Below are 17087 nucleotides of genomic sequence, written 5' to 3'. Positions count from 1 at the left end.
ATGTTCATTTGGGCAACTTCAGAACTAGTAAATAGTGCAGAATGAGTTTGCCTAGAGCTAAGAATGATGGGGGGAGAAAGGGTCATGAAACTGGAGAGGTAACTGAAGGCATACAATATAGAGCAATGTTTCTCAATGATGGTTATGCCCTCCTTCTAGTGAGAAGGGTTAGAACCTTAAAAGAAGAGAAACTAAGTGTAAATGTACATGTAAGTTTCAAAAAGCCCCACAGATACTTCTCATACGGCCTTTCAGGGGGATATGCTCCCTAAAATCGAACATCACTATATAGAACATAATTTAACAGTGTGTGCCAGACACTGTACTAAGCACTTTGCATCCATTATTCTAAGTACAATTCATAGATTAGAATTCGTAATTCTGATCACAAGCTTGTGCGTAGCGTGTTCCCTAGAATACGGAAGACTTTCAGTAAATATTTGTTGAGTGAGTAAAGGAATTAAAAAAGTAAATGTAAATGTTGTTACTGCTATTCCAGTTTTCCAGATGAGGTAAGTGAGGTTGGAAACATTAAGTGTAAGAGATCAAATGCTAAACTGCTAAAAATGTGCGTAATCTTCAAAAATGGTGGGCTGAGATGAGGGTCGGTTTTATGTCTGGAGGCTCTTTTCTCATTTGGATTAGTTTCTTTTCATCTAATTATTCATCTTGCTTCCAGACTTGTTTTTTCCTCCTTCCAATAACAAAGAGTTTAAAACTGAATCCCGTTCCTATCAAAATAATCCACTAATTCACATTAAATTTAAAAAATAAACACCCCATCATTTTTTAACATTTGTTCACATTTCTAAAATGATATTTTTAACTTAGATAACCAATTTAGATTACTTTCTAATTGGCATTATTTCCTTTACGTAACTAAAATTAAGTGAACATTGTCAGGCTTTTCAGGCAATATTCAAGTGAAATATTTCTAGGTAAAAACTATCATAATGACATTTAAATTCTGCCTAGAACTGCCTCTGCAGTCAGTTTAGTTAAACAGTTCTTTTTTCTAGATTTTTCTTTTTTCTTGTTTTTGATCCTACTGATTAACAAAGTCACGTTTTTTTTTTCCCACTCTGGCTTTCCCAGCGGTTTGGAAGTCTTTCACAAATCATCTTGTAGAGGGGTTAACTTTCTCTGTTCACAGACACCCAATAATTAAACTTTGTATTCTAGACCCCGCTCAATCTTTGGTTATCACTTGTCTAGACCTTCTTTTATTATTCTCAAATAAGAGATAGATGACTACTGAAAACACAAATGAATTATACTGAGCAGCAAAATAAATACTGTCATGCCTCCATCCTCTCATCGCCCCCCGCCCCCCCATAGAATTTTAAAGCTTAAAGTTTTGTCATTTCATTTTGCAAGGTTTGTTTTTTGTGGCATCACAGTACCTTTTACAGGTCAATTTTATTTTTTTAAGAAAAACTTGATTTTTCGAAATGAACATTCCTAAAAACTTGACTGTATTTAATTTAATGTAGTTTTAGATATGCTTGGAGAGTGGGTAAAAGATTAATAAAACATGTCTTCAGGTTATTCAATATGATACAAAAGTCTGATTGATCTCTAGGAAGAATTGATCAAAGGTTGAGTGTAGTAAGAAGGATTTTAAATAGAAAATGCTTGTCAAAAGAAATTTTGGGGGTTTTTTCCTCCTGATTTAGAATGCTAAGTAGCATTTCCCAGGCATTCCCATTCATTCATTCATTCATTCATTCATTTATTTATTTATTTATTTATTTATTTATTTATTTTTTGAGGAAGATTAGCCCTGAGCTAACTACTGCCAGTCCTCCTCTTTTTTGCTGAGGAAGCCTGGCCCTGAGCTAACATCGTGCCCATCTTCCTCTACTTTATACGTGGGACACCTACCACAGCATGGCGTGCCAAGGGTGCCGTGTCCGCACCCGGGATCCCTACCGGCGAACCCCAGGCAGCTGAGAAGCGGAACGTGCTCACTTAACCGCTGCGCCACCGGGCCAGCCGCCAGGCATTCCCTTTTAGTTATTTAAATTATGAGCCTTTTTTTAGGGTTAATTTTTGTGTTTCCCTAAGATGTCTCTCTTACGTTAATACATTCTTTGGATTTTAGAAAAGGGGTAGTATTTAATTTATTTTAGAGCTTTATAAAATACTTCCAAATACATCATTCAGTTCTATGTTTATAATTACTTACGTACTGCTGGTATATCTTTGTCTACTAAGTGCAACATCTGAACCCCCTTGAGATACTTTCTGTTGACAGCTCTTTTTCCTGTGTGCGTGCCACACTTTCCTCTTAATAGTTAGCCAGTGAGTGATTAGTTTCCTTTAAACACTGTGAGCCAATAGGCTTCCAGCTTTGCCGAGAGATCTGGGTGTGTAGTAATGCACACATTAAAAGGTCAGACAGTTTGCAAAGTCTATCTTTGCTTTCACTTCCTCACTGTCAGCTCTAGATGCACAGAACCTCGTAGCATACTATGGATGAGTAAATAACTGGGGTCCTTTCTGGGTGTGTTCAGTGTGCGGGTAACCCTGTGCATTTGTAAGCCTTACAGATCCCCAGGAATTGTTGCTGCTTTTCAAAATCTGCCACGACTCTTTTGTTCTGTCGATCTCCGTTTTACATTTCAGGTTGCTTTTTGCTTGCCACGTTTGCACCCGTCAACAGCTCTTGGTGCCCGTATTCCTGATGATTTGCCACCAGTTGCTGTTGTTTTGACACTGCCCTGGGAAGGAGGCTCTTCCACAGAGCTCCAAGTCAGGTGTCCTCCTCGAGCAGCAGCCCGCCTCCTGCTATACCGTTCCTTGGGATTGGCGGGCAGGGGGAAGAGAGCGAGTTGATGGTTGCAGCTCCAATTATATGCCACATCCACTGTTGCTTTTACCACCATTCAGTCATTTTTCTTGGCTAAGTGCTTTTCAGTTGTATGCCTTTGGTTATTTTCCAGAGTTTAGAAATGTTTGTTCTCAGTAATTTTGCCAGTTCTTCTTTTTTTTATTTTGGGGAGATTGTGTCCTGGTTCTCACTCGATCATTCCTCAAGTCCTGTTGCTTGTTTTTAGTATTAGGAAATATTTAAGTCCCTTAGAATGACATTGAAAAAGAATTTTGTGGAACTTTTTATCCCCCTAGTTTCACTTTGTCTTATAAAGGCTAATTTAAAAAAATTTATTAGGTAAAATAAATAGCAAGTACGTTAATTTGCAGTACAAATTCTTGTCAAAAATTACAATCAAAGATAGATGTGGGAGAGTAGCAGGTTCTTCATGAAATTTTTTTAGAGAGGTTCTCATCAAGAATATCATTATAATCTATGGAAAAATAACTGATAGAATTAATTATTGTATGCTGGTTATAGGAGAATTGCCCAGAAATATTTCCGAGTGCCTTCCCAAGAAATGTATAAAGGGGTAACAAACTACATCAGAAATTAACCTCTGCTCTGAATATATTTGCAGTTTCCCTCAAAGAATGAAATATTGATCTCTGAAATATTAAATAATGCACACCTAAATTTTTGAGATTCTAAGCTGTGTACCTATCTTTTGGTATCCAAGTGTAATATAAGAAAGGTTGATTATTTTAATATCAATAACAACAATAATTGCTATTCATTTACTTATTCACCCATTCATTCACCAACTGTTGAGAACCTACCATATGCCAAACACTGTTGCAGGTGCTTGGGATATTTCATTGCAGACAAAACAAATAAAAGTTCTCATCTTCATGGAGCTTACCTTCTAGGGGAACAACTGATCATTTTTTGAGTGCTTACTACGTGCCAGTGTTTTAGACATTTTGCATGTATTAATTTATTTGAGCTTCAGCATAATCCTTAGATAGACACTATCCCATTTTATAGATGAAGAAACTGAAGGAAAGATATATTAAGTAATTTGTTCAAGGTCGCACATACAGTTTGGGGAATGGTAGAACTGAGATTTAAACCATCCAGGCAGACTGTCTTCAGCATCTGTGTTTTTAACTACTAATCCGTATTGTCACTCATGCAAATTCAAATCATCGAGTAAACTCAGAAGCACATAGAATCCAGTCAGGTGACTTAAATGAGTGTTGCAACAGAGGAGTGTTGAAACATTGACTAGTAGTGTTTGTGGCAAACATTGCTGTTCAGCTGCAATGAATTGTTGTGGTGTAGACGTAGACCCACACCACCTGTCTGTTGGTTGTCGTACTGTGGAGGATGCGTGTTGCTGTGATGCTGAACGCTATGCCACCGGTATTTCAAACACCAGCAGGGTCACCCATGGTGGACAGGTTTTAGCAGTTTCCAAACTAAGACAGACTAGGAAGAAGGACCTGGCCACTGACTTCTGAAAAAATTTGCCATGAAAACCCTGTGAATAGCAGCAGAGCATTGTCTGGTGGAGTGTCAGAAGGTGAGAGGATGGCACAAAAAGACCGGGCAGGGTTCCTCTGTGCTGCACACAGGGTTGGTAGGAGTGAGAATCCACTCCATGGCACTAACAACAAGGACTTAGTATTATCTTTTTTTTTTTCAAGAGAAGTTGGAAGTCTTCATTTTTATATGAAATCTGATTTTTAAATGTTGCAGGATAACTAAAAATTTCAAAAACTCTATACAAGCCAAATAAAACATATTCAGAGGCTGGATTTGACTCAAGGTCTGCTATTTTGCATACCTTACTCACATTTGTAATACTATCATTAGTATGATGGGTCTAAGCCTGTGTCCTTAGCCTTAGACTAAGGAACACTTCAGATAGGCATCTGAAACTGAACTCTTTGGCTTATCCCTCAAATTCCTGTTTGCCTGCAAATGTTTTATTTCTTATGTGGCGATACTGCCTTCTAGCCAGTACCAAAGCAAAAACCATAAAGTTACCCTTGAATTCTTAATTTCTCTCCCTCCTTCTCCTCACTTTCTCTCTGCCCCTGCCTCACACACACACATACACCTTTTTCTTGCCTTCTGCCCTGCTTATGCTTTATTCTGCCTAGAATACTCTTTTCCTCTTTCATACTCTTTCCCCACCCCTCCTTTTCTGGTCCGTCTTGCCCATTACAGTATGACCTCCCTGAGGGTGAAGACCACATTTTAGTCATCGCTGCATTCCCAGGCTCTGGTGTAGTGTCCAGTATGCTGGAGATCCTCTCAGGCATCTGGGGTAAGGTATAGTCTATGGGTTTGTTTCTCCTGACAGTAGGACTAAGGTAATGTCTGTTAGTAATAATGGGGCATTTTCTAAGAGCTGTATTTAGGTAGAGGTTTTGTTTTGCTATTGCTTTAAATTTGGTTAAATAAGAGTGTCTGCATCAAAAGTGTTTAATTATATCGACAATCATCATCTACTGAAATGCAATCTGTACAAAATTCTGCCATTTGTATGATTGGATTTTTTGCAAAGCTATTGAAAGGTATTCTTGCCGTACTTTGGAAATTATATTCAGCACATTCCTAGAGAAGCTTTCAGTGAAACTTGGTATGCGTATCTGTTTAACATCTTTCTTAGCTTGTATCACCTCTGATAAACAAAAATCTCATGCCCTTCTTTAATATTATTTTAAATTTTAGAATGAATTAAATATGGCAAAAACAATTCACAGCCTTTTTTAATAGGCTTTTTCAAACTCATAATTCCCTAATGGCATAATTCTCTCACCCTGTTAATTATCCCATTTCAGAAAATATGTTTTAAATCTTCCGACTCATCTCAAAAAAGCTTGTTGTTCACCATCCTATTGTAACTAAAAATATCATTCTATCAGGCAACACCACCAAATACCCAGGTGGTTCGATCTGATTTCTCAAAAGATCTTATTGTCTGGTTCATTGTACTTCTGGTCATCATCCTCCTGTGATAATTCTTGGTCATTTCTGTAGCTACATAGATGATCCTTCCAGTGCCCTGGTCTTTCACTTTCTTCATTACCTCTTCTCCAGTGATGCTGTCCTCCAGCTTGCTTCCACCATTAATTCCCATGGTCATACCTGAGACCTTGCTGTTAACAATAGCTGCAACCCCTCCACAACTCCAACTTTTAAAGTATTCTACTCTGCAGTCACCACCTCCCCTTATCCCTCACTTAATTTTAGATTTCACGATCAGTAATTGTAATCATTCCCTTGCAAATGTGCTTGGTTACCTTGGCCTTTTCCCCTTTGTCTTGTTCACTGGCAAAACCCAATGCTGATTAAAGTCTGCTTTCCACCAGCTTTCAGCCTGCGCTCTTGCAGCTAAATATCACTGGACAAAACTGTACACCTGTGCTGATTGGTCTCACATTACATTCATGACCAGCAACTTCAGATGAGTTTTTACTGGTGCTTTGTGAGATATATATATATAAAATATAATACATATGTAATATAAAATATAATATATATAATGTATAAAGTATAATATGTATAGACATATATATATATATATATGTATTTCCCCCTATTTCATTCACTGTCCCAATCTCCTGGATAAGGTATTATACTTTTTTTTTCCTTTTAATCTCTAACAACTTCTTTCCCATTCTCATTCTCAGCTTACAGCATTCTTCCTGCTTCTCTGAGAAAGGTGAAGTAAATAGATCATGCTTTCACCCTCTTCTTCCACATCTGCTCTTCCTCCTACCTATATACGCACATGCATGCCTACCCTCCTGTTACAGTGGCTTGACTGTCCATTCTCCAGTCTAAAGCCAACCTCACCACTTGTTCTTTAAATTCCATCCCCGCTCACCCACACAAGGACACCAGCACTTCTGTCTTCTGCATCATCACTTGCCCACTCTCTACTGAATTATTCTTATCGGTATAAAAACATGCTCTTGTTTCTCCTCTCTGAAAACTCCCCCTTTTCTTTTTGACCTCCTTTCTCTAGCTGCTTTTCTTACTGCAAAACTCAAAAGAGTTGTTTATGTGGGCCATCTCCATTTCCTGCTTCCTCATTCTCTTTTTCTAACAGTCTAATTCTTGCTCTTTTAGTTCATATTTTCTTCTTGTTTCTTTCATAGTAAGAACCTGCTTACCAAAAACCTCAGTATATTTACTTATTTATTCAGTCCTCTAATACATAAAACATGGTTGCAGGATTGCTATACCAGTACCTCTACCAAAATAAACCCACTTAGTAAAGTTCAAGACTGAGCACTTTCCCCTTAAGAATGAAACCAAGTCATGCTCCTTTCACCATGTGTCCTGATCATGTTGTGTTGGACGCCCTAGCCATTGCAGTAAGATAAGATAAAAAATAAAAGGCATAGCAAATGAAAAGAAAAACATAAAACTGTCTTTATTTGCAGACAATATAATTATATACATAGAAATTCCTATAGAATTTGGTTTAAAAGTTTCTAGAATTAATAAGTGGATTTAGCAAGGAAAAGGACACAGTGTCAATCTACAAAAATCAATTGTATTTTTACATAGTAGCAATGAAATTAGAATTTTGAAAACAGCTTTTAAAATAGCATTAAAAACATAAAATACCTATAGATAAATTTACCAAAAATATGTGTAAGGCCTGTATGTCAAAAACTACAAAGTATTGATTCAGTAAGCTGAATTAAAGTAGACCTAAATATATCAAAAGAGATCCTTTGTTTGTGGATTGGAAGGATCAATATTGTTGACCATCATTTCCCCCAAATTGAGCTATAGATTCATCGCAACCCCAATTAAAAGTCCAGCGGGCTATTTTAGAGACATTGACAAGCTCATTCTAAAATGTATATGAAAATGCAGACTGTGATATTGGGATAAGGATAGACATATAGATCATTGGAACACAATAAGAATTGCAGATAGAGAGCCACATATAAATTCAGTTGGGTTTCAGCAAGTTGACAGGGTAAGTAATTTGATGTGGAAAGGATAGTGTTTTTAACAAATGGTGCTGAAACAACTGGATATCCATGTAGAAAAATAATGACTCTCAACCCGTTTTTCATACCTTATATGAACATTAACATAAAAGCTAAAATTATAAAAATTCTAGAAAAGAATATAGGGAAAAATCTTTATAACCTGAGGATAGACAGGAATTTCATAGGTAGAATACAAAAAGCAAGAAATGTAAAAGAAAAATCGATAAATTGAACTTCACCAACATTAAAAACTTCTACTGTTTGAAGGATAATGTTAAGAAAATAGAAAGGCAAATTACAGACAGAAAATACTTGTAATATATATATATATCTGACAAAGGATTTATATTTAGAATGTATAAGGTACTCATCAATCAGTGATAATGTGACAAACAATCCAATCTAAAATGGATAAAATTGTAAAGACACTTCGAAAAAGAGGCTGGTGGTGATTCTGTCTTCATCTTACTTGACCTTTCAGTAACATTTGGTACAGTTATACATTCTCTCTTAGGTGAAACATTTTCATTTGGCTTCTGGGCCTCTCTACATTCTCTTATCTTCCTCAGCCTCCCTTGCTGGCAGTTAATCTCAATCTGGAGTCCCCCTGATGTCAGTCACTAGCACTGTTTTGCCTTTTCCCTACTCTCACTTGGGTGCTCTTTTCCAGGATCTGGCTTTAAATACTAAATATATGCTGATGAGTTCAAAATTTCTATCTCTAGCCCAGACCTCTTAACTGGTCTAGAGATTTGTGTGTCCAGCTTCCAGTAGCCTTTGTAACTAGTCTCTCTGCTTCTGTGTTCTCCCTAGAGTTTAATCTTAACAGAGCAGCCAGAAGGATCGTTTTAGATGTTACGTCAGATGATGTCGCTCCTCTGCCCAAAGGTCTCCAGTGTTTTCTTGTCTCACTCAGTGTGACAGCCGGACTCCTCACAGTCACCTGTCAGGCCTTGCAAGATCTAGTCTCCCACCACATTTCCAACCTCACCCCTATCACTTTAACTCTTACTCTGTGCGTTCCTGCCTCATGGGCCTCCTTGCTCTTCCATGAACGAGCCCAGGGAGTTTTGCCTCTGGGCCTTTGTACTTGCCACCCCCTTTGCATAGAACATTCTTTCCCACCGTCCCTGCCTGTCTTGCTCCCTCACTTCCTACAGATCACCTTCTCAATGGACTCTTCCCCGACCACTCTGTTAAAAGTGTCAGTTATTCCTCTTCCTTCCCTCTGGCACTTCTTATGATCACATGCCATACTTCTGTCTTTTCCTTATTTATTTATCTCCTTCCCCTAACCAGAATATAGTTCTAAGGTGATAAAGATGATTTGAGACTGTTTTCCTTTCCTTTGTCTTCCCACTGCTGTATCCTCAGCTCCTCAAATATGTCCTAACACATAGCCAGTGACCAATAAATATTTGGGTTCTTACTGCAAAGTATCAAGACTGCTGTCTTCTGTGGCTTGTAAACTGAGAAGGCAGTTGCACACGGCTCTCAGGGATGATAGCGTTATAGACATAAGAATATAACCACCTAGACGGTGGTTTGTTTTGTTTTGGTTTAAATACTGGCATTAGGTATGTCTGATAAAATTCATTTATTTAGAGAAAAAATATTAAAGAAGAAAAATAGCAAGTTCTATTTTTCCAGAATTACTCATGGTTCCACTGTTAAAAAAAAAAGAAATAAAAAAGCTAAAAACTCTGTTTACATGCACATATTCTGTACACACATACGTACTTACACTACATCCCATAAACAAGGTAGTTTGGGTTTATGACAGTATTTTAGAAGAATTTAGAGGTATTAATACTTTGATATTTTTGGCTTACAAAGGCGGTGTGTTCCCCCAACAAAAAAAATTGAATTCCTGAATTGCTGAGGAGGAAGCAGTTTCATTTCTCATAACAGTGGTTCTCAAAGTGTGGTCCCCACAGACCGCTGATGGGCTCCCAGGAGTCTCTGGGTGGTCTGCCAGCTGGTTTCTTCTATGGTTTCTAATATGACAGTGTCTGTAGTCTGTTTTATGGCATGGATTAATAATTTACTTAATGACATTTCTAAAGTATTTTCTCAGATGCCATTCTTCCCATGACTAACGATGAGGTTACTTCTCAGTGGCGAGTGGGTGTAGGTGGAGTTGGTGGTCCACTCATTCCTTTTTCCTCTCATGAAGTAATCCGTAATGTGAAATTGAGAACTGCTACCTTAGAGATATCAACTGTTCATATGATTATTAAAACTTTGAGAAGTCCTTCACTGGCAGTTTGAAACACTAAAATATGTTTTTTTTTAACTTTAAAATGACTCTCCAGTTGGCCAAAGTGTGGTGACTGTTTTCCTACTGGAAGAGATCATGTCCAAGAACCTAAGACCTAAAATATTACTTTCAGTTGACAGCATAGGATCACTTGGCCTGAAACCCAACAAGCCTGGATTTATTCCTGACTCCATCACCTGGTAACTATGAGACCTCAGATCAAGTTATTTTCCAATATTTAACATCGGTAAAATATTGAAGTATTCATTATACCATATTTATGTTCCTAGAACAGTGTCCAACACATTTATTCATTCAATAAAAATGTTTTGACTGTCTACTCTCATGCTAGGTGCTGGGGATACGTAATAGGATAAGATGTAACTCCCGACCTGAAGGCATTTTGCGGATAAGTGGTAGAGATAGGAAAGGAGAGCCACCCTTCTGGTTCAGTGCCCTCGTTTGTTCCATAGTGCTCTGGGCATTCCGAGAACAGGGGATTAGGGAAGGTTTCCTGGAGGATATGAAGTTTGAGCCAAGTTTCAAAGATTGAGTGGAGTTAGCTAAACAAAATTGGGAAGATTATTCCAGCCTGATGGAACCGTAGGTTCACAGACATACCAGCAGGACTTGTGTGGAGAGCTTTTGGTCTGGTAGCAGAGAACAATGCCTAGGAGGATGGGTAGGAGATGAAGATGGAGATTTGTTTTGGACAGGGACTTAAGAGATCAATAAATGGATACTGCCACTGCCACTGCCACTGTTTTACTATTAGTGTTATCATTTTAGGTGGCTGTACAAATGAATGGGAATTATAGCAGCTCCACTTAAATGAAATAATTTAGCTCACTTTGTTGAAAATATAAGTAGAGGAAAAAATGTCTTTTTCTTGACTCACATACCTGAAATTAATAAATTCCTTTTTGAAGTTGCATATTTCTGAGTTTCTCATTTTTTAGAGAGGCAGTGAGTGGTTCTTGAAAGCCTGTCCACTTTGGAAGACCGATTTGTTTGTAGCTTCAATACATGAAGTTAATTTTCTTCAGTGAGTAAAAACTCAATTTTTCAATGTCCAGTGTGTCCCAACAATGACAGATTTGAATTAGTGAAAGCTGAATGAATGTGATTTTATCAAATAGTAGTTATGCATAGCTATAATCAAGTCATATTTATTTATGAATTTTCTTATTTTGGTTCAGCCTTGGAGATGTGAGTATGGTCTCCCACACTGGGATAGGCTCCTTAAAGGCAGGCTGGGACTCCTTGCTTTCATTTTCCCATTCTCTTTTATTTGTAACTCTAAATAGCATCTAACCGAGTGTTCTGCACAGAGAAGAAACCAAATGTTCAGAATCTTGTCAGAAAGGGACTTTTAATTTACATGTAAGTCTGATTATTGCTCCCTGTGGGAATTTTGCCTGAGAAGGAGAAGAGCTATGTTAAAAGAACTAACAACATGAAAACTACTAATTTCTCTTTGTGTGTGTGTGTCGTTTCTCTCATTTTCATGAATGGAGAATAGAAGGAAATTGATTAGAAATTAATTAAGTTAAAGATTTTGCATTCTCTTTATAATCTGCCTTGGTTTTTGTTGTTTGTTTTTAGACGTACAGCTCCCAGAAGAGTGTGCTTTTTAGGGGATAATCCTAATTAACCAATGAGACAGAAAAGGTCCTTTTTACATGGGCTGAATACCACACAGTTTTAAATGTTTAGAAAAGGAGGACGATGCCATTTTGTAAAATCCTTTTTTGAGCAAAATGTTAGAAAGGGATAATTCTTCAGTTAAAATAATTATATGGCTATAGTTTCTCCTAATAATACCATCTACGAAGTGCCTGCTCTGTCTAGGCGGATGGCAAGCACCCTCACCATGTGTGAGCACTTCGCATGCATTTACCACTGTAAGGTGGAATTAGATTACGTGGATTTTTAAGTAAGTTTGACTTTTTAAAAAGTCTTTTAATTCAAATTTTGTATTCTCTACCATAATGTATCTGTGTGTATTTCAGTGCAGAAATAATGTTGTAATTGCTTACTATCTAATGCAGTCAGCTCCTCTAGAAGACGCGCTGCACGTTTCTTCTTCACTTTCTCTCACCTAAGGCACGGGCCTGCATCTTTGTACCCTTCTAGGAGAAGCCCATGATCATCTTACAGTGACCCTAAGGAGAAGTAATTCTTATTAGCTCATATTTTAAATGAGGAAACAGGGGCCCAGAAAGACAAGTGTACTGAGTCTTGAAAATATACGGGTATCTTTATAATGTCCCATTGGCATGAGACAATTTTACCTGGTTTCAGGACTTGTGGCTAGTGAGGATTTAGATGTTTAGATTTAAAAAAAAGGTGTGGGATAAGAATAAGGGCATGTTTTTTCTGTATTTCCCGTGTTCTCGGAAATTTTCATTTCATAAGCAGTTTTTTTGATTTAGGAAGTTTGCTATTTACTATTCATTAATTTTGGAGGTTTATAAAGAAATGCATCAGAGTTAAACTTTGAACTTACTGACTTGTAAATTAATGAAATAGTGCAAATCTATTAAAAGCTTATCTGTTATTGATCATATAAGGAACTATAAACTAAAGAAGTAGATATCCTGGAAACCTGAGTTAAGCTTTACATATGGATGACACTTTTCTTTAAAACAATTAATTTTTAAAATCGACATTTACTAGTACTTTGCATAAGTGTTTTCTTACTTTTGATGAGTACACAAGGGATTAGTTAAAAGGGAAATTGTTGAAGATAGTATGCACATGTTGGTTTATAGTTTTATAATGTTTTATAATATCTTGTGGAGCCATATCTTAGAAAGTTCTAAAATGTCCTACAGTAAATCAGTATACCCCGTGCATTACTTCATCCCCATTGATAGTATTTCCCATTTTACCACTTTTATCCTTGAATAAACTTGATGAAATATCAAGAAGTTCTTTTGAGTCTACCTCCAAAACATATCTCCCATTCATCTACTACTTCCCATTTCCAGTGCCATCAAGACCTACCCATTTCTCCTTTAGAGTACCGCAGTAGTAACCTCACTCTCTTCTTGCCTCCACTTTTGCTCTATTTCCATCCATTCTCCTTACAGCAGCAAGAGTTCTGAAAGTGCAGTCACACCTTGCCATTTTCCTATTTAGGTCTCTGTTTACCAAGAACAGTCTGGTTTAAGCCATTTATCCAGGTGATATTAATAATATCCTCATTCACACTCAAAAAAGAGTACTAATTTTGAGAAATAATGTGGCCAACCAACTTAAAGCTCCTGAGTGGTTTCCATTGCACCTAGAATCAGTTCAAACTTCTTACAGTAGCCAATGCTGTCCTCCATGAGTTGACTACTACCCTTTTCTCTGTCCTCATTTATTCATTCTTATTTTTCTTTAACTCTCAATTTCCTCTTCAAGACGAGTTTGGTATCTGAGGGTCTTTACACGTGTTCTTCCTTCTACCTGGTGTACTGCTCTCCACCACTCCCTTCCCACTAGTGAGTGCCCTTTGAATGGCTAGAGCCATGTAATCCTTGAGGTCTGAAGTCTCAGCTAAAATGTCACCCAGTAAGAGAGGCATTCCTTGACCGGCTTGCCTAATATCAATGCCTTTCCTGTCATAGGCTCTATTTCAGCAAGCGAGTTTTTTCTTTATATCATTGATTTTTCCTGGTAAAGTTTTTCATTTATTGATTTATTTCTTCCCTATCATCATGGAAGCTCCTTGAAGGGAGGGACCATGGCTGTTTTTTTCGATGATACCCTTGCTCCTAGTACAGTGCATAGTGTATAGTAGGCACTCAATAAATATTTGTTGAATAAATGAATGGAGACAAATTGAAAGCCAAAGCTTGCTTCAGTCTTGCTTCTATAGGACAAGAATCAACATAGCCACCTGCTCTCTCTTGAGATTTTTTTGCTAAAATCAATACTAACTCGCTTTTGAAATAGAAGAAATAATTTGCACATCAAGAGCTTGATGCTGCATTTTTTGACCACACATATAAAGGAGGGAAAAATCTCTCAAGAGAGGAGAGGGAGAATAATTAATTTAACTGTAACAAGCTCAAAGCTTGTGGTTCATTGTGGGTTTGTATTCTGGGTTTCCTTATCACTGTCAATATATTTAATTAATTGTACATCTTAAAGTTGTGGGGCTTCTCTCTCATTCAGTAGGATTATTGGTAATCGATATCATCTAGTTCATTATTTGGGAGCACATGAGACTCTAGTGCAAATACAATATTTAGTGTGTTGTTCAAGTGTGTGAATTTCTATTTGAAAAAGGTGTTTTGTTTTTTTGAAAGGTGTTTGTTTTTGAAAGGTGTTTTGTTTGTTTGAAAAAGGTATTTGTTTTATAAATACTGCAAACAAAATCAGTATTTGTAAGGGTAAAAGCATTAGGAGAAGATAGGACTTTGCAGGTATATACTTTGCAAGTAAATGTAAAGTTCTGAATGCTGTTTTAGTAAGATAGTTTATAAAGTCGTATCAAAACTTCTGAACAGCTAATATGACTAATCATGTCTTTTTCCAAACTGTTCTTTATCTGCATGTACATGTAAGGATTGCATATTTAAACTCAAGTTTATGTTGACTTTTGAATGCTGCTTTTTTGTTTTGTTTTACAGCATAGCATTTTTTTCTGACACAACATAGTTTTCATAGTTTCCCCATGATACTGTAGACCAGGGGCCAGCAAATGATGGCCTGTGGGCCAAATCTGGCCCTTTGCCTATATTTATAAACAGAGTTTCATTGGAATGCAGCCATGCTCATTCGTTTATGTATTGTCTTAGGGCTATTTTCATGCTACAGTGGCACAGTTGAGTAGATGCAACAGAGAGTGTATGGCCTGCAAAGCTGAAAATGCTTACTATTTAGCCCTTTACACAAAAAGTTTGCTGACCTCTGTTGCAGACCATATGAAGGCAGTGACTGTGTCTGATCTGTTCATCACTGTTCATCTTCTTAGGGCCCTGCTGGAGTCAGACCAATTCCAAAATTCTGTTGCTGGTTAAAAAAGCTGAAAGCCTTTATTCTTATTTCCATAACCGTTGTACTAAATTTGGAATATCTTGTAAATTTTATTCAAGTATGGCAAAGATAAATCCTACTTGTCTAATAAAATTTTCTTAGTTATGCATGTCAGAGTTTTTTTTTTAAGTAAACAAATTTAATTAAATTTACTTAAACTGATGGAAACAAATTTCAGAGCAAAAACTAAATTCTTTACTATTATAGAAATACTCATAAATCAGTCCTAGCAAGTAGTTCTTATTTCTTCCTTCAATTTTGACATTTGCTGTTTTATTATTGATTTTTGTTTAAAGTCTTTCACACCTTACTAAAGTAGATTTGAAATGTTTAGACAATGCCCATCCACATATTAAAACACTTTTCTTCCCAGAGGAAATATAGTAATTTATTCTTCTAGGGGTGTTGTGACTTAAATGCATCTTTTTCTTCCTGTTTCTTGATCCAATGTAATTAAATAATAGATTTTATTTCATAACTTTTCAGAAGGAATAAAGAGGAAATTATGTTCAGCAGACTTGTTTATTTTTTTCCATGCCCTTCTAAAGTTTAAATGGGATCCTTTCTCTTTGCTCTAAAGGGAAGTGAAATAGCCCTTTCAAATCAGTGTTCTTGGGAAACGAATGTTAATTTAAAAATACACTTTAAAGAACGGAAACAGTTTTTCCCTGGAAATATCTGATGCTTAAATCTAAGTTAGATGCTACTCTGAAAATAATGCTAAGATTCTTCATAACTATTCAGTCACTTAAAAATCAGTGCCATAAAAATGTACATACACAGTGAAGTGTAATTTGTCTAGTTGTCAACTTAGTCCTTATCGAATAAGGTTTATACCAAAAGAACTGTTTAAACCTTTAGAAGTCATACCTTCTCTTCAAATTGTTTTTGTATGCCTTGTCTGCTATATTCACATATCTTGTTTATGTTGAGAAGTAGTTTTCTCTTAACATTATAAAAAAGAATTGCAGATTTAGAGTGGAGAAGCCCTGATGCCTCAGACAAAATAGCACCAGGGGATGCTTTCATATTTGCATAGAACGTGATAGCTATTTGTGTATATTTTAAACCCAAAAGTGAACTCACGTTCACTTGCCTGAATAATACTTGGCCAACCAATATTATTCAGTGTTTTGGGTACAATGAAGTAGAAATTGTTAAATTTCTACTGTTTTTATCCTGGCGAAATATTCATTTCTGATTATTATGAAAAGTGATTTAAGAAATGAATCTCCTAACACAGATCAGCTCCCCTAATCATTGGGTATTTCATTTTCATTGACAGTTCCCATACCCATCTATATATGAGCTATTGATGGGTATTATATGTACACCTCTTCCATTTTACAACCTGTCATAGGTGTTTTTTAATGCTAGGAAAACCTGTATAAAGAAGAAAGCATTTAAATTTTGGGGAGGCCTTGAAAAGTTAATTTGAGTACCCTTCAGAAAAGCTAGCCAGCAGTTTCTGTATCAAGTCCAGGAAGCCAAATTTTAGACCTTTCACATTACAGTCATGTGCTGCATAATAGCGTTTCGGTCAATGACGGGCCACATATGAGACGATGGTCCCATAAGATTAGTGCCATATAGCCTAGGGTGTAGTAGGCTGTACCATCTAGGTTTGTGTCAGTGTACCCTCTAACGTTCGTTCACCGACAAAGTTGCCCAATGATGCATTTCTCAGAACATATCCCCAGTCATCAAGTGTCTCAAGACTGTGTATAAGTTATGGTGCTTATCTCATAGTTCTTTGATTTTCAGCATAAACTTTAATTCTTTGATTTTTCAGCATAAATTTGTTTAACTTATGTAAAGTAAAATTTTTATAGTAATTACGGTATCTGCCGCCATTCATTTCACATCTTAGCTGAAAAATAAGCACAGTGTGTAAACTGCATGAGATGAGGAACCATGTTTTGACTTTCTTCTTGCTGTTGTTCATTTGCTTTCT

General features: G+C 36.7%; 1 protein-coding gene across 27 annotated transcripts in view; it reads left to right on the top strand.

Annotated features, from left to right (window-relative positions):
* SUPT3H (SPT3 homolog, SAGA and STAGA complex component) overlaps positions 1–17087 on the top strand; it is a 465972-nt gene that overhangs the window by 282787 nt on the left and 166098 nt on the right. The window contains exon 1 of one of the 27 annotated variants that reach the window (XM_070244682.1): positions 11382–11485. The exons of 25 other annotated variants lie outside the window; for them this stretch is intronic. The gene's annotated coding sequence lies outside the window, so the exon portion shown is untranslated. Of the gene's footprint in view, positions 1–11381; positions 11486–17087 lie in introns of those variants that run through there. One more of the 27 variants, XM_070244686.1, reaches the window with a different exon arrangement.

This window comes from Equus caballus, chromosome 20 (genome assembly GCF_041296265.1).
Source record: "Equus caballus isolate H_3958 breed thoroughbred chromosome 20, TB-T2T, whole genome shotgun sequence".
In the NCBI taxonomy this organism is placed as follows: Eukaryota; Metazoa; Chordata; class Mammalia; order Perissodactyla; family Equidae; genus Equus; species Equus caballus.
Note: the sequence above shows the minus strand (reverse complement) of the source record. Positions and strands in the feature narration are given on the sequence as shown.